Genomic DNA, 19,213 nt, shown 5'->3' with positions numbered 1-19,213 from the left:
CAATCATATAACACTCATGATACACTGATATCCTCTACTAGTTTCTGGAAAATTCTGTGATTTTTTCTTAGCTTTTGCTTTTTCCATTTTAAAACAAATATGTGACACAATTCATGTTTATTATGCAAGGGAATGTTTTATTTCCTCAAGCCTTTCCATTTCTATAAAATTCCCTATTTCTTTGCTTTCCCCTTCGCCTACTTACATCATTTTATCCTTTAATTTGTATTTTGAAACAGCTCTTATTAAATTGTGAATTCAAAAACCAAAGGTTTTTTCAGAAAGAATTATTTTATTTCAGTAGCTTTCCTTTTATATGTTTCTTTTTTGTATTGTTATTGTGAAGGTGAAGTTGTTACACAGTGGTTACAGTTACATGAATTAAGTAATGGTTACAATTACTTTGAAACATATCTCTTTCCCTTTCTCTCTTCCAGAATTTTCCTCCTATAACCAAGCATAAGATGTACAGTTCATTTTCCACATAGTATCTAGTGAGTATCACTGTTATATTTGTTCACCCTTTGTTCCATCTTTTATATTCCCCTCTTTATTATTCCAAATACAGAATAGCAAGAAAGACAAAAGTTAAGGAAAACAAAAGCAGTAACAGCAGAAACCAAAAAAAAGTCAATTGTTTTCTTTTCTTGGAGTTCCTTTCACAAAATATTATTTTATAGGATCATATGCACATTAGCTATAGAGTCCCTGTCAACCATTTCTGTGCTTATCCTCAACTGGCCTCAGTGTGTGAAAGTCAAGAGTCCTGTATAATTTATCATTTCCCAGTGTGTGTATTCATTTTAAACATTCAGTGTGTTTACATTCTAGTTACAACTAGTGAGGGAAACCATACAACCTATGCTTCTTTGGCTTACTTTGCTTAATATAATTTTTCCAAGTCTTTCCATTCCCTTGTGAATAGTATACTATTGTTCTTTCTCATGGAGGAGTAGAATTCCATATGTATACATTTTCTTGATACATTTGTTCACTGAGGGGCATTTGAGTTGATTTCATGTCTTGTCTATGGTAAACAACACTGCAATGAGTATGGTTGTGCTGGTATACTGAGGAATTGTTTGTCCTCTATTGGATAACTGCCCAGGAAAGGGATTAATGAGTCATGGGGTAGCTCTATATTTAGTCTTTTAAGGAAACTCCTTACTGATTTCCAGAGAAGTCGAACAAGATTACATTTCCCACAACAATGTAGGGGCATTCCCTTTTGGGTACATCTCTGCCAGAATGTTATTATTACTTTTATTGACAAAGGCTATTCTAACTGTGGTGAGGTGGATACTAATTTTTTTTTTGCAGTCCTGGGTTTGGGTTCAAGGCCTAAGCACTGTCCTTGGGTTTTTTTTTCTCAAGGTTAGAGCTCTACCACTTGAGCCACACACTGCTTCTGGCTTTTTTCTATATATGTGGTACCGAGGAATCAAAGCCAGGTCTTTGTGCATATTAATCAAGCAATCTACCACTAGGCCAAAATCCGGGTCCACTAAATGTTGTTTGGATTTGCATTTCTTTTATGGCCAGAGATCTCTTCATGTGTCTATCAACCAGTCTTATTATTTCTTCTGAGAAGGCTCTTTCTAAATCTTTAGCCCATTTATTGGTGGAGTTATTAAGATTTTGAGAGTTTTTTTGAGGGTTTAATTTTTTAAGCTCTAAGTATATTTTAGATATGAGGCCCTGCTCTGAGGTACAGCTAGTAGAGATCTTTTCCCATTCCAAAGTCCTTTGTGCCATGCAGAACCTCTTCAGCTTGTTGCAATACCATTTATAGAATCTTTCTTTGATTTTTTATGATTCTGTATCTTTACTTAGTAAGTTTCAACCCCTTCCTAGAAGGCCTAGTGTTTCCCCTACTTCCTTCTGTAATATTTTCATGGTATCTGATTGTATGAGATTTGTGATCCATTTGGAATTGATTCTGGTGCAGGATGATTAGGAGTATCTAGCTTCATTTTTCTGCACAAAAATACCCAGTATTGCCAGCGGCATTTGTTGAAGAAGACATCTTAATTCCATCCTATGTTTTTCCTTCTTATCAAAAACTAAGTGGCTATAGGTCTCTTGGTTCATTTCTGGATCTCCAATTATATCCATTGGTCTTCATGCCTATTTTCCTGTTAAGAACAAGGTGTTTTTATCACTATTTCTTTGTAATAAAGCTTGAGGTTTGTATTGATATTTCTCCAACGCTGTTCTTCCTACTAAGGATTTTTTTGTTACCTGGGTCTTTTATTATTCCATATAAATTTTTAAATTAATTTTTCTATTACTTTGATGGAAATTGTTGAGATTTTGATGGGTAATGCATTGAATTTGTATTGCTCTGGACAGTTTTCCATTCTTACTATGTTAATTCCTCCCATCCAGGAGCATTGGAAAATTTTCCATTTCCTTAAATTTGTTAATTATTTTTTTTACAGTTTAAAAGTTTTCAAAATAGAGGTCCTTCACATTTTTGGTTATGTTAATTTTCTTTTTTTTGCCAGTCCTGGGCTTGAACTCAGGGCCTAGCCTTGTCCTTGGGCTTTCTCAAGGACAGAGCTCTACAACTTGAGCCACAGAACTATTTCTGGCTTTTTCTATGTATGTGGCACCAAGGAATCGAACCTGGGTCTTCATGCATTCTAGGCAAGCATACTACCACTAGGCCAAACTCCCAGCCCCAGTACATTACTTCTTGAACATTGCTACTCTTTCCCATGTTTTTCTCTCACTTTCTCTCCCTCCTCTCACTCCCAATTTGTGAAATTCATTTCCAACATATTGTCTTGTGAATTTCTCTGTTACACTGGTTCACCCTTTGTCCTTTGTTCCATCATCTTGTTTTTCCTTTTCCCTGACTCAAACAAACAAATACATGTATATACAGTATACCAGGTAGCAAAGTCAGATGTAACAACAGGGTGGTTTGATTTTATACCCTGCAGCTTTGTCAGAGTTTCAGATAAATTCAGATACCTTGGATGAGGAGTCTATAGGGTTCTTTAAATACAGGGGTGGGGTGTTGATACCCTAATTCTCTGTTTGGTTAGAAACACCTAGGCAGTTTACCTATGGCAATGCCACCATCTTCAACCAAATTGTTTTGTTTTTTTTTTAAAAAAAAACATTTTGTATTCATTAACCGATTTTAATGGACCTATGGCTCAAAGTGGGACAGTTTGAATTTAAATCTGCCATTTTTTCCTTGGCCTACTGTGCCAGATAATTTTTGGTTACAGTGAGAATAGTTTCTATATATTAAAGCATCAGATTGTATTTAACATGTTGATGCACATACACAAAAATATTAAAATATGGTATAAAGCATGCCTTGTATTGAGTTCAAAAATGAAATTTAGCCATAAATTTTGTACAGTTACAGTAACAAATTACATATTTTTGCCCAAGGATTAAAAGGCCAACTCAGAAAAATAACATCAATAATAAATACATTCATTTAAATGATTATTAGCATTTTTAGGGCAAGGCTGAAAAATAGCACAGAATTCATGCTTTAAAATTATTGCTTTAAGTCTGGCTTACTTCACTTAATATGATTTTTTCCAAGTCATTCCAATTGCTTACAAATGGGGCGATGTCATTCTTTCTGATGGCAGCATAAAATTCCATTGTGTATCAGTACCACATCTTCTTGATCCAGTCATCTACTAAAGGGAATCTGGGTTGGCTCCAAAATTTTGCTATTGTAAATAGTGCTGTAGGGAACATCGTTCTGCTAGTGGCTTTAGTTTGGCCTTGTTTCTGGACGTTTGGGTAAATGCCAAGGGTGGAATTGCTGGGTCTTCTGGGAGCTCTATGTTTAGTCTTTTGAGGAACTGCCATAATACTGCTTTCCACAGTGGTTGAATGTGTTTACACTCCCACCAACAGTGTAGTAGTGATCCTTCCTGGCCACATCCCTGTCATAGACTCTATGGTTTCCCTCATTTGTAGTAATTAGTACACATCTAGGACTCTCCTAGAAGAGGATTACAGTAGTGCAAAAGCTAGGTACATAAGGTCATATAGGATGAGACTAAATGAAAGAATCTCTAGGATATGGAAACAAGAGCTTTATCTTGTGTGATTGTTGTTCTTAATGTACTATGTTATTTCTCCTCTTTTTTGTTGCCCTTTGGTTAATCTCATATTGTTACTCTATCTGACTTTGTTACTTGATATATTGTATATATGTTTATTTGTTTATCTGAAATAGGAAAGGGAAGGGGGGGAAACAAGATGTTTGGGAGAGGGTAAGGTGGAAAATGGGGGCAAAACATAAGAAGGGGTATCAATGTGTGAGAAATAATGCACCTACTATCTGGTGAATGTAACTGTGACCCCTCTATACATTACCCCGACAATAAAAATTTAAAAAAATTTAAAAAACAAAAATGAAATTATTGCTTTAAGATGGATGAAACCATTGCTATAAAACAAAAGACCAAAATAAAAACTATTTTGCAAACCAAAAACAGAACATCTGTTCTTAAATAAACACAGGAAACTAATAATGTAATTCTTTTAGAACTTACATTAGAGTTTGGGTTTATATTAGACTACAGATTGATTTTTGGGCACTCCCTAAGTGGGCTTTGTCTTTCTTAAGTGTATTGGAAGAGTATTGAAAGGGTGGTGCCTTCCTGAAAGAAGGGGAGAGAACCTCTCCAAATTTATTTTATATACTTTATAAAGGTTCATATAAGGGCCTGTTTATCCATCCAGGAGTCCATGCTATACCAAAGGAGGGATATTTGAACTCACAAAAGACCCTGAGATTTCATAGAGTTCGTTTAATTTACAGTCTCCACAAAATCCCTTCTTAAAAAATTTAGGTGTGCATTCTGAGGTGTGGCCTTACTCTAGTTTCCAACTAATTTTCTCACTTTGAGATGACAAGACAGACACAATATTGTCATGGATTTGGAATAAAGCCAGGGCACCTTCTCTCCTCACACACAGGGTAGGTGATTTGTGGCCTTCTCTATCACCTGGCCAGGTAGTACACTTATAAAAACTCCCTTATGCCTCTGTGCCGGGCTTTATCTCACACACCCATACTCACCACAGGCCCACTCAGAGCTTGAAACTTGAGGGACACACAATAATCTTGTCCTACTTCTTAGACCAAGAGAGAAAGTTTTACCCTAGGTATCCATGGGGTTACTCAGGTAGTCTCCATAGGAGGAGATCAAGCCCCTTTTCTGCCACCTAAGGGCAAGAACCACTTTGAAACTTGTTCTTTCCTGACTGTAGGAAAGAGTACCCAGATATGGTCCCTGTTACCTGCATTTCGTTCCACATCAAGAGGGGATCTCCTCTGTAAGGAATAATTACCCAACTCAGATCAAGAGATCTATAGGTGCCTGGTAGTATTCTCCTCCTGAGGACCAGGGAAGCCATTCAAAACAACAAGGGAATTGAAATCCATCTCAAATCCTAGAAATTCAACACCAAGATCTCTTATAGGATTCAGTATATTGTACTACCATATAGTTGGTGAACTCATTTCCTTATAAATGTAAAGTACCTAGAAGAAAGCCTCCTGTATTTTATATACGATTCTGCTTGCTTATCTAGTGCACATATGTATGCATTTGTATAGAATTTTAATGAATGATTTCAAGGACATAAATTTTTCACCCACAACTGTGTGCTACTTTGCTCAGACTGCGCAGAGTCCCCCAACATAGTTTTAGTCCAGCTCTCTCTATCCTATTATATACTATGTATTATTATATACTATGTATTATATACTATATATTATTATGCTATAGAATTCATATTAAATAGGAACACATGGTATAACAATATGTGTTATAAATTATACATATGTGCTATTTTATTGTATAGTACACACATACAGACACACACATATAGAATACACATATAATACAAAATGAAATGTGTCAAAATGAATATAGAAGTCATACTATATTATTTGGGAAAATATACTAATATACTATTATAGCAATTGCTTAAGGTATCTGAAATGGAGTTCTAGCTCAAATGTTCACACCTAGACATTATATATATATATATATATATATATACATATATGTATTACAGCTTCAAGATATATCAGAAGACTCCTCTCAAAGACATGATCAGACTTCAGAAGAATTTGGTAGACCCCCAGCAGGCTTCTGCGCAGTGTCCGGCAGACATTTCCTAAGACCCCCATCAGAACTTGGCAGAAGCCTTTAATAGACTCCAGCAGACTTCTCCCAAAGACTCAAAAGTCTAGGTATGTGACTCATCAAAAAGACTTGGTAAGATTTTGCAAACTTGAACAGAGGTAGGAGGGGGATGGGAGAGTAGGAAAGCCAGATACTAGAGGGTGGTGGGGGCACATCCCATTCCCCTGAACTTTTGAAAGTATCAAATATGCATACCCCATCAGAGACAGGGATTCAGCCATTTCACCCCACCCTTTCTACAGGATCTACTCATCTCCAGCTGAAGATCTATAGCAGCCATACTGTTTTTGCTGGAGTGAAACCACGCTGGTATAGACAACCAAGTACCTCATCTACATGGAATTCTGGAGAAGGAAGCTTCAATAAGTTCCTGGAGCTATGCAAAGAGACTGCTGGACTTGTCAGGTGTGAAGAAACAAACCAGGTACCATGGCATCGACAGCCATTTCCATTTCCGAAGATGATATGCCTCCCCCTCAGGACTATAAGAAGGAAGTGCATTCTAGTCATTTTCAGGAATTCCGAGGTCCCTACAAAATCCTTAGACGTCCAAAAACTGCAGGGGAAGTACAGGGATCAATGGGGCAATCCTTAAAGTACACTAGATTGCCTGGGTGCAATGCGGGGCAGACACAGAACCCCATAGTCAACTTGGATGGAAATCAGTCCTGTGGCAACCAGGAAGCAAACTCTCCAGAGTACCATCTAGTTCCTGGGGCTCCTGCAACCCCTCCCTATATTACTCCACTGGCATCTCAGAACTCTCAGCCCTATAATAGCAGACATGTGGCTTCTAGAGGAAGAGAGTCATTTCGTCAGGGGTCTGTCCTTGGCAGGGCCACCACCCCACCAGCCACACCAGGTGGCCTTAAGCATGCATCTGTGCCACAACCTGCTAGGCAAAGCAATGGATCAGCTCCAGGACCTGATCTGCACAGTCATTTTATCTGTGTAATATCTGATCTGCAAATATCAAATCAGCGTTCATGTGACCTCACTGGTCAGGAAGCCTCTGATGGAGTCTACATCCACAGTCTAACCCAGGAAGTTTCTGACCCTGCCTACCTTGCTGCTCTGGCAACTCCTGATGCTGAAAACCCTATTACAGAAATAGGTCAAGATATGAACAACCAAACAGTTCCAGAAGGTCCCATTGTTTCCAGGAATACATCTGAGTCCTACCCTGATATCCTCAAGTATTCTAGCTCAGCAGGAACTCATCGTCCCAAGGAGGTTGGGTTAGCAGATATCAGGCTCCACTACAATGAATTACTATCTGCTACTAACCTCCATGGTCAGGTCTTGCAAGAAAGTCTAGATTGCTTTCACCCAACTGTGGCAAATATTGAGCTTTGTGACAATGCTAACCAACTAAGCCAAAATTTATGCAGCCAAGCTACTCAACAAAGCCCACTTCTGCAGAACAGTGAATCAGAGTCTAGTTCTCTCCATGGCCAGGTTCACCAGGGAGGCTTTGATCAGGATTGGGGCCACAGCCACCACCATCATAGGAACCAACACCAACCAAAATGCACTACCAACAGAAGTTCTGATCTCTCCTGCCTAGCTACCATGCCAAGTCCAGGTATGTGGAATCCATTTACATGGGGAGGCCAAGATCTCAAGCAGGCCACTAGAGAAAGCCACACTCCTCACAGCAGTATATCAGGGTTCACCTGTGATGACCATGGCCATAGTACCTGGGGAGACCTGAATCAATACAACCAGGCCACATGGTCAGGCAGCCTTCTAAAGAGCAATGCATTAGGGTCTGGCCCTGGTCTCCATGACCGAGTCTCCCAGGACTGTCCTGATCGCTGCCACCAATGGCCCATAGGAGTAAATGAACTCAGTTGCTATGCTTTCCAGTCATTTCCTCATCTTGGTCAACTCTCTACTCAGGCAGATGGTGGTGTCCCAAGCCAGGTCAACAAACAAGGCCCCAAACTACACAGAAATGCATCTGTGTCCTATGATGATGTCTGGTGCTATAGCCGCCAGGACAGCAATGATGTCACATTACCAAACCAAGTTCTTCAGAGCAATGCATGTGGGAATGGCTCTGATATACCTGGCAAGGAGTGTCAGCATGGCCCTAATTGCCATCCATGTACCATCTGTGCAAATTCTGATCTCATTGACAGTGTTGCAATGGAAGAAGGCCCTGATCATTGGAAGCAGCAAGGCCAGTATTACCAGCTATTTCCCACCAAGGCAGGTTCTGATCTCTTTAGCCACACTACCATGACAACTCCTGATATTCAAGACTCACATATGCTAGGTGGCAAGAATATCGTCCAGCAGAACACCCAGGAAAGCCTCAGTCTTCCCAGCAGTGCCTCAGACTCACATTATGATATGCTCAACCAAACTCTCTGGGGAGTCCCAGATCTCCTGAACCCAACCACATTGACAGGCCATGTTCAGGAGAGCAGTGCATCAGGATCTGCTTCTAATATCTATGACCAAGTGTTCAAGGGATGCCCTGATCATTGTCTGTGCCTAGTATGGGGAGATTCTGACCATCATCAATGTGCAACCACATCAGTTTTCAATCCTTGGGACCTTTCTCCTGGGAAAGGCCCAGATGTTCCAAGCCTAGCCACTCAACAAGGCCATATTCTACATAGCAGTGCACCTGTATCTTGCCATGATGTTTCTCTGAGAAATACCCCGGGAAGACTAGATCTCTGCAACCAGGCTCCAGACCATGTTTTCCTGAGCATTTCATCTAGATCCCAACCTGATATTTTAGAATGCCACTCCCTGGCAGTTGTGGATGTTGAAAATTCTACCAGTTTGTCAAGCCCCAATCTTGGGATCTATGGACCTGGTTCTCAAGCAGATATCCAGGGCCATATCATTGCGGTACACTTGGATCCCCAAAGCTGGGCCAATCTGAAAAAATACATTCTCCAATGCAGGACATCAAGCTCTACCTCCAATTGTAATGTCCCCACCACCCAGACAAACCCTGATCAGCAGTGTGGCTATACCATGGCAGCTCCTAATTTTCAGGCGTTTACTCCACCACGAAAACCTGATTTTGTTAACATAGCCATTCCATCAGGCCTTCTTTTACACAGCAGTGCATCCATGGCAGGCCATGATTTTTATGGCCGTGTCCCCTATGTAGGACAAAATCCCTGCCACTGGGAAATAAATCCAGGCCAAGCACTGTGCAACAGTGCATTTGGCTCCCAAAATGATGGCTATCACTCTAATGTGTGTACAGGCCCTGATCTCAAGAACTGGGCCATGTTTCCAGGCCACATTCTCCACAGCAATTCATCTGGGTCCCAACCTGTTGTCCAGGACCAGCCTGCTCTGGTAGGTCCACAGCATCTGAACTGGGCCCACTTACCATGTCCTGTCCTCTGGAACAGTATATCTGGTTCACACCCTTATATCTGGGGGCAGGTTACCCTGCAAGGCAAAGATCTTATTACCTTGCCAAATGTTCCCCAGAATGGTGCGCATTTATCTCAAAATGATATCCTGAGCCATGCTACCCAGGCAGGCTTGCATCCCCAAAACTCTGTCACTTTGCCAGACACTGTTCTAAGCAGCAGAGCATCCAGTTCCACCTCTGATCTCAATATCTGCACCACCCAGGCAGGCTCTGATCAGAATTACTGCCACATGATGGCAGACCTTGAGTTTCCATTTCCAACAGCCTCAGGAGCTGAAACTCTTGAGAATCTGGGCACAACATCACACCCTGTTTTCAGCAGAAATGCATCCATATCAAATCCTTATTTCCATGGTCACATCTCCTGTGCTGGCCAAGATACCCACAGTCGGGCCACTACCCCAGGCTACATTCTTCCCAACATGGAAATGAGGACTGATCCCAATTTCTATGGCTGCATCACCCAGGCAAGCCCCAATACCTGCATCCAGGCCAATGAAACAGTGGCTCAACATGGCATCACCTCAGGGGAAGGTTTAAATCTCTGTAGGTCAACAAGCATTCCACACAATTCTCTTCCATGCTATTCATTTGTACCGGGTGCTGACCCCTGCAGTTCTAGCAACATGACTGGCCCTATTTACCACCACTGTGAATATCCATATCAATTTCCTCCTCAGCAGTATCTTTCAGGATCTATGCCAGGTCCTGAATTCGGAGGCTACACTACCTCAACAACTGCTCTACACCACAGCCAAGACAATCCACCAATACCTACCCAAGGAAATCAGATCATTAGGGAATGGTCTAGCCTCCATAGCCAGGTAAATCACCAGGCAACTCCATGCAATATATAGATCAAACCATCAGGCCCTCTTGCAGCCACATAAGACTACTAGGCTTTCTCTTCTACACTCCAGTACTAAACCCCACACTCTAATAGAGTTAAACCCAATCACTTCATTTTTTCTCCTGAACTCTGCTCCTAATTCCAAGTAAATGTTCTGCAATGAGCCACTTTTCCCCCTCCCGTGAGTTTTGTGGTGTGCAGTCAATTGGCACTCCTAGTCCTGCTAGCTTTAAGTGAAACTTGTTCCTTCACCATCATCCCCTAAGTCCAACCCCTCCCAAGAACCTATATAAGGAATAGACCTCAATCCCTTTTCATCTGAACTGTGGCTTCTGTGATCATCCTCTACAACACCTAAAGGATCTACAACCTACTCATTGGGCTGCCTGCTGCATCATTACCTATAGATCATCAAAAGTTCTGTAAACCTTGAGCCATTCTGCTGAACAACTTAGAAGACTCTTCTCTCTGTCATACATTTCTTACCCACTGCTGATCATTAATTTCTTGTTCTTTTACCTCAGAGTTTCTGCTTTTGCCCCTGAGATACAATTTGTTTGTTTGTTTGTTTAGCTTGTTTCTTAATTGTGGATCAGTTAAGCAATAAAATTTAAGTTTGTTTTGTTCTACATAGACTTGCTTTATCTCATTTCTAAGGATTGTTCCAAGGGTCCATATATACTAAGCTCACCTTCTTCACACTGACAAACCCCAACATTTTTCGCTATACATAACATGGTAATTGCTTGCCATATTTGAAGGACTGTAATAAGAAATGGTGACAGAGGCCTATAATCCCAACGCTGTGCGGGATAAGGTAATTTTGTATGTTTGAAAACAATCTGGACAGTCTCACAGAAAATAAACACAATACAAATAAGAATATTAAGGATTCCAAAGGATCTCCAGGATATGGAAACAAGAGCTTTATATCGTGTGATTGTTGTTCTTAATGTACTATGTTATTTCTCTTCTCTTTTGTTGCCCAATGGTTAATCTCATATTGTTACAGTATCTGACTTTGTTACCTGGCATATGGTATATACGTTTATTTATTTGAAATAGGAAAGGGAAGGGGGGAATAAGATGATTAGGAGGGGTATGGGGAGGGAAATGGGAACAAAAACACTGAGAAGGGGTATCAATGTGTGAGAAGTAATGCACCTACTACCTGGCCAATATAACTGTAACCCCTCTATACATTGCAATAAGAAAGAATATTAAGGATTTGTGCAAGGTACATTTTTTTGTCACTGATGGGCCTCGGCACTGTTTCTGAGCTCTTTTGCTGAAGGCTAGCACTCAGGACATAGCGCCATATCTGGTGTTCTGGTTACTTGGAGATATGAGGCAACTTTGAAGCCTGGGCTTGCTTCAAACTGTAAACCTCAGGTCTCAGCCTCCTGAATTGCTTGGATTTACATGTGTCAGCCACTGGCACCTAGCTTCAAGGTACTCTTTCTTAAAGTGGAATAGATTAAGTGAATATTCTCTCACCCATTTAATGTGTCTGAGATGGATTTCATTCCTGAAAGTTTTTACTGAAGGACTCTATACCCTCTTAGCCAAGGCAACTTTTAGTTTAGATGAGAGAAGTCCATATGCATTAACACAAGATGAAGGAAAAAAGTGGGTAGATGTTGATGTAAATGTCCAGGGTCTTTCAAAAGGCAGGACATGTTTAAGTGTGGATTATTTGGCTGGAAGGAACATAGAGAATTGGGAGGAGGAACAGAAAAAGACACCTGAGGGCAGAAGCCTGACTTTGTAGAGGCAGAAGGCCTGTGTGCTGGTCACAGGAGCTCAAGATGTAGTGGTTAATGATTTCAATGGATATGGTCATGCATTAACTAGAAAGCCAGTCATGTAACAACAAATTATAAAATAGAATTCTGACTTATTCTGTGAGGAGGTATATGAGGCTGAATCTTTGTGTGTATGTTTGCTCCTAGTGTATTTTATATATGTCATTGACAAAAACTTAAACCATCCTAAGGACAGGATTCATTTTGGGTTCTTGAGTCATATGAGGATATGGTCTTATACTTCTTTTTCATGTTCTTTTCTCCCCTCCCATTAATGACAAATTAATAGTGTTTCCATTTGTAATTTCTGAGAACTTTGTTGGATTCTGGGTCAATTTCCCTGGCCTTTGCCCAGTTACCATAAAGATGAAAGGTAAACACATCAACTATGAAAGGCCACATTCTGCAGGACAATTGATCTGGATTCCAAAATAACATCTGTATCTCAGTTCACCTGTATGATTTCTCCAACTAGGGGAACATTTTAGAAACCTAAGCAATCAGGCATGCTGTTATCAGCAACTTCAATACTATGGCAACTCGTGATCTCCAGTTTCTTATCACCTAGTACAATCACCTTTAAAGGAGCCATTAGAGAACCCTAATCTTGTAGTCTGAGATACAGGTAAAAGAATAGAGGGACAAAGGTACCTAATCTTTAGGAGTGTGAGAGAGAAAGAAAATGCACAATGAGATAGTCTAGAGTTTTATAGAGGAATCCCTTTGGAAACTGACACATCCCAATATTAATCAAGAAAATGGAAGTTAATCAGTGAATAGAAAAAATGGAATCTCACATTGTAATATGTTTTTAATAGTGGCATCGATGTGAAAAGCAGGATAGTGCTTCTGCAAAATTAAAATATAACACCCTATAATACAACACTTTATTCCTTATATACTGAAAACTATAGAAAGCAGATTCTTGAAGAGTATGGACATCTATATCACAACAGGATCCCTAACAAATACTATTATATCAAAGGTTAGAAAAGATCCATGTGGATTTTCTGATAGATGATAATGTAAAATAGCATATTGCTACTGGTAATACCTTTCAGAATTCAGAGGAAGATTTTTTATGAGTATTTATTAGTTATGCAAAAGGGAAATTTATCATAACTTTCTATCCATGCATTCAAACCCTGGATCAAATCTACCTGTTCATCTCTCTGCATTACTTCCTTCTCTTTCTCAAAACAACTTCCACAGAATTTGTCATATTCTGAAACATCTGAGAGTATGGATAAATCTTGACCACTAAATGCAATGAGCCAGTTGCATGAAGGCAAGTACTGTATGGTTCCAACCATGTAATATACCTATAGTAGTGGATTTCATAAATATTGAAAGCAGAAAGGTGGCTGCATGAGGCTGAGGGGAGAGAGGAATAGTGAGTTGTTGGATGTGTAATTACTTTCTTCTGCAAGGAGAAACAAATTCTGGAGAATGACCATGTCAATATATTTATAACTCAGGTATATGTTTAAATAGAAGTTAACACGTTTTATTTTAGTTTAGTTGTATGTTTCTGAGTGCCAATCCTGCAGCTTGAACACAGAGCTATCACTGAGCTATTTTTTTCCTTAAGGTTAGAAGTCTACCACTTGAGTCACAGCTCCAGTTCCAACTTTTGTGAAGAATTGAAGATAAGAATTTTCCAGACATTCCTGCCTAGGCTGGCTTCAAATCTCTATCTTTACATTTCAGCCACCCAAGTAGCTAGGCTTATAGGTATGAACCACTGGCACCTGGCTAAGATGGGGGATTCTAATGACTTTCTCACTTGCAATTAACTAATAATAGCCAGAAATAAAACTGTGGCTCAAGTGAGTGATTGCTAGTCTTAATCAAAAAAAGTCAGTAACAGTGGCCAAACCATGAGTTTAAGCCACAGAGCCTCTACCCCGGAAGAAGTAAAAACCAGGGGCAGTTATCTCATGCCTATATTCTTAGCCACTAAAGCAGCTGAGATCTTAGGATCAAAGTTCAAAGACAGTATGGTCAGGAAAGATGTGAGAAACTTCTTTCCAATTAGAAAAAAAAACAGAAGCAGAGCTGTAAGTCAAGTACTAGAGTCTTTGGCAAAAGAGGTGGGGAATATCATTCCGGCTGAGCTCAAGCCCTAGGACCAGCACAAAAAAAGTTTGAAAGGACAAGTCCCATACCCCAAGAACACCCCTGGGTGACTAACACAATCTCATCCCTCCCCTGCCATTTATAAATGCTTCACCTCCATAAGGGCCTCCTTAATGCCCAGAATTCTTACTTTGATTTTTAGCTTTGAGTGGAAATCCACCATTATAATCTCCCAGACATTACAAAAAAAGAAAAAAAAAACAGCGTTTCCAGGGAGAATTAGATGAGGGGCTAAAAAAGGAGGCTGACTAGGCTTTTGGGACCACTGTGTATTGACTGTTGGAATTCTCTGATGGCAAGAGGCTCAAAAGACATAGCTCAAAAGACAAGGCCCCTCACACATGATCTGCATGAGGAAGGTGAGCTCTGGCCATGATCAAGGTAGTTGGGGTCTTTTTCTTGGTCTAAGATGTTTGCAACTTGAGATAGTTCATTAGGTCCACAGGGGGCAACTTTCAAACTGCACTGGTTAGCTCTACCACTGCCAGGAGCAGTAAAGAGCCACAAGAACAACCTACAGAGGAATCATTCCCTGTGACCAGGATGCAAATCCTCCACATAAATTGTTGCCTGTCTAGGGAAATACATTCAACCCTTCCATGGAAAGTACTTTCCCAGTGCCATCACTGAACACAATATACCTGCACCAGGTTGTGTTCTGTGAATCCATCCATTGAGTCCAAGTACAGGTCATTACATTACGGTAAGCCTGATTCCCTCAGTAGCAACCAGGCCACATGATAAGGTCTTCTTCTCAGCAACTGCGCCACATTGTCAGAACTGGTTATCTTCTATGACCTAGCCAGTTTACCAGGTCCAGTTCTATGCAGCAGTACATAGGATCTGGTTCTGATTTCCATGGTCAGGCCATTGAAATATTTATGGTTGGCAACACCATTATGCCATGGCATGCCTGAATTTTCAGGGATTCTCTAATACACAGGCCAGACCCTCTTAAATCTGGTCATGTACCAGACACCTTTCATTATAGCAATGTGTCTGTGCTCAGCATCAATCTACACAGTAATGTTTTAAAAATATATCCTCATCTCCGTATTCATGCCACCTAGGTAGAACCTTATCTTAACAACCAGTAATTTTGATGAAGTAGTATTGTCCAGAGCATTTCATCAGTCTGTGGCTCTGATTTCTAGAGCTGGGACATACACAAAGGCACTGATTGCCACCACTGCCTCCATTTGGCTGATTCTGACTACTATAGCCCTGTCACATTGGCAGACTCAGATCTCTGCAACAAGACCATTCAACTAGGCCCACTTTTCCATAGCAGTGTAACTGTGTCTAGTCCACTTATGTGTTTTGGCTAAACAGGCAAAGCTGGAAGTCTCCAGTCATGTGGTTCAGGGTACATCCTTCTATTTTGTATAGCTTAGCCACCCAGGAAGGCCCTGATTGCTATCACTGCCCCCTTGGGACAAACAGCCAGCTAAGATACTCAGGATTACTAAGATAGTGCTACCTATCCAAGGATGAATCTGTGCAACTTGGCCTCTTTGCCTGGCCATGTTCTCCCCTGAACATTCCTCAAGATATGTGCCTGATCCCCATTTATAGGACATGGAGACATTCCAATTGCTCCTGCTGCCCCATCTGTACAGATCATGTTCTTTGCTGTCTCATTACTGAGTCATCCATTTCATCGGGCCATTCAACTAGTCTTGTTCACCAAGCAGTACAAATGGTTCCAAACCTGAGCTCTACAGCAGCAACTTTCAGGCAGGCACATACATATCTTCACAATTAGAACACTTTCCAAGGCTCCATTCGCCACAATAGATCATCACTGTCCAGTTGTGATTTCCATGTTTGCACTACTCCATGTGCCCATGACTCACAAACCATGGCAAACACTCAAACTCCCAGTTGTCCTGGTAAAGTAATGAAAGGTCTTTGCTACCTGGTCACTCTGCAAGATCCCTTATACCTTAGCAAGAATCCAGTTCCAGCACTGATTTACACAGGCATAAAACCCTGGCAAAAATCATTCCCCTGTCTAATACTCAATTTTAGAAACCAGGTCATATTTTTCCTCTTCATTCTCACCAGTGCATCTGTGTCCTCAACTCTGATCTCATTATTTATGCTACTAAAGGAGGCTACACTCTCTGAAGTAGTAGGAATGTCAGTGCTTCACCATGCTGGCAGATCAAATTCTCAGCTCTGCCAAACTAAATGTCCCTGCCACAGGCAGTCAGCCAATCAGACTAGACCTTACCTTTGGCAGGCTGGTCAAACGACCACACTCTGCTTTCTTTAGCCTGTCTAAACCACAAATAGCTTTTCCAATAGTTAGGAAAAACTAGCAAGAAAACTCCATCCTTCAAAATCCAAGTAAAGAACCAGTCTTGTTTTCCTTCTCATCCTATTACATAGGGGTAGGACCACTGGGTCTTGCCCTTTAGAGTCTACAGGCAAGGCAAATTAAGAGACCCTACACTCTCCAGTCACAGTTTATTACATGTCTTATATTATTCAGGAGAAACCCAGTACTGTGTAACTATGTTAGACCATTTAGGCTCTATCCTGAGTAGCCTAGACAAATCACCAGTCAAGCGAAACTAATAGGACTTGCTAATCCGAGCCTCCAAGCCAGGGCATTTTCAGCAGTGCAAACATCTCAACATTATCACCCTCTGCTCTCTATATTTGACATACAAGTGATGACCACCAAGCCATGCCAACCAGAGCCCACTAGACAGGCAAAAATACCAGGCCATCTCCTACTAGACAGGGTATATAAGAGGCCCCACTCTCCATTGTCTGGGCAAAACCCCAATAGCATCCTCTATATCTAAAGTGCAATATCATGCCCTGCCCTCTGAAAGTAAAAAAGTACCAGACCATTTCTCCAGGCAAATGACTGGAGCAATCCCACACAGCTAGGACAAACCACCATTTTCATTCATCCCCAGCCAATCTAAACCAGTACTTACACAATAGCCAGGCCAAATACATGGGCCTTGTTTATCAACAGACCTGACATCTGCCGTCCTGTTTATGTCCAAGCCCTGTCCTTAGGAGCCAATCCACTTGGAATAGGTCAGTATTTTGCCTGCTCCCTTTTGCATCTGGACCAGCTACATATACTATTCATTTCTTCCATAGATTTGCCTCACAAAGGCTTATTTTCTAGAACAGTTTACTTTGACCTGAAGTTTTATACCTGGCCTCCTAGCCCCATTCTGCCATTCACAGGAGCAATTCCTCATCCTTCTCTCTTTTCCCCATTGAGAATTTCTCCTCCTCCTCTCTAGGGTACTCAGCCCTCTCTAAGGTAATCTGGTATATTGATCTCACCATCTGGATTTTCTCTCCTCATCTCTTCCTCTTCCTGCCCCATTACTTTGTAGCCTTAGTTCAATCGTTATTCCTAGCCCTGCTAGTCATAGGGACATCTTTCTCCTCGATCTTCATGTGTTGAATCAAGCAAATCAGGTACTAGATATTACCTCCCTGCCCTCCACAGCTGTGGCCCTCTTCAAGAGTTCTATAATGGGTCACCATCTACCCATCCTGCTGAGTGGGTGATTGAATTCATGCTTACTAGTAAGGAGGTCATTATCCAGATGAAAATTAAAGCAACATGCCCCATGGATAGCATCATTTAGCATTTACCTCTTTGTTAGCCTTGATTCCTGGTAAGCTTCTCCTCAGAAGGGCGTATTTTTGCTCCAGAGTTGATGTTTCTGTTTTCCAGGTTGTCTTTTGTATGGAGTTTATTTAATGACTAAAATTACAATGTTGATTTCATTTCTTTTTCTTAGTAAGCTTTTTTTTGCTGCTGCTGGTGATTGAGCCCAGGTATTGTGTCCATGATCAGTACACATTCTAACTCAGCACTGAGAGGACTTTACATTTTGGCAAAATACATAATTCCAAACCATATTTGGAGAAGAAAAGAATGGAATGATAATCAGGAATTGTGACACGAGCCTGTAATGCCAACATATGGATGTTTCTTGATTGGTAATTATAAAAGCTTCAGGGAAGACTTTCCTAAAGGAAGGTGGACTTTGCTCTTGTGCACTGAGTTCTTGATGCTGTTGCAAAAAAAATGAGGACACAAGGAAGCAATTACAAAGTATATTTATTAGTAAACAAAGTGAAGATAGAGACATAAAATATACTCAGGTAAGGGTTCTGGCATGTCTGATAACAGATGCAATAATTGGAAAACATTGAAAGTATTTATGGGTAAATAGTAGGTGGGTGTTTGGCTCAAATTCACCTTAGAATGAGTATTCCCCTTCATTCCCATACCTGGTGCAATATGTCATTCATGCTGCTACACTATTTTATTAAAGAGCCCAGAGCTTTTGAAATTGGCTTTCTCATTAAACTTAGGACAGTGAAGTCTAACATCCCTTCAGTCATATGATGGTTTCTGTCACATGTTCCCACCAAGACAGGTGTCCATGCTCATAAGCTTTCTTCTGTGTATGTGTCATTTTCCTAGGATAAGTGTATTTTTTCCCTTACCATCTCCATGAACTGTTTCTAGAGCATATTAAGCATTTGGACAAGCAGGCAAGATCATAGGGAGACATGTTTCTTTGAAAGTTTTCCCCTCTGACAAATCATTGCAGCTTATAAGGAAGTGTAAGGATTAAAACAAAAAAATAGTACTTATTGGCTAAGGCTGGGCCCAAAGAAAGGTAAGTTGCATTGTTTCCCTTATTTGAGATAATTAAAATTTGCCTATAACTCTGCAGTAGACAAACTGGTAAAAGAAAAAATATGTTGATATATGATAAAGTATACATGTCTCAGGCATTCATAGAGC

Source organism: Megascapheus bottae, chromosome X (assembly GCF_031878675.1).
Source record: "Megascapheus bottae isolate mThoBot1 chromosome X, mThoBot2.hap1, whole genome shotgun sequence".
NCBI lineage: Eukaryota > Metazoa > Chordata > Mammalia > Rodentia > Geomyidae > Megascapheus > Megascapheus bottae.
The sequence above is the reverse complement of the archived record's forward strand: the minus strand, read 5'-3'. Positions refer to the sequence as shown.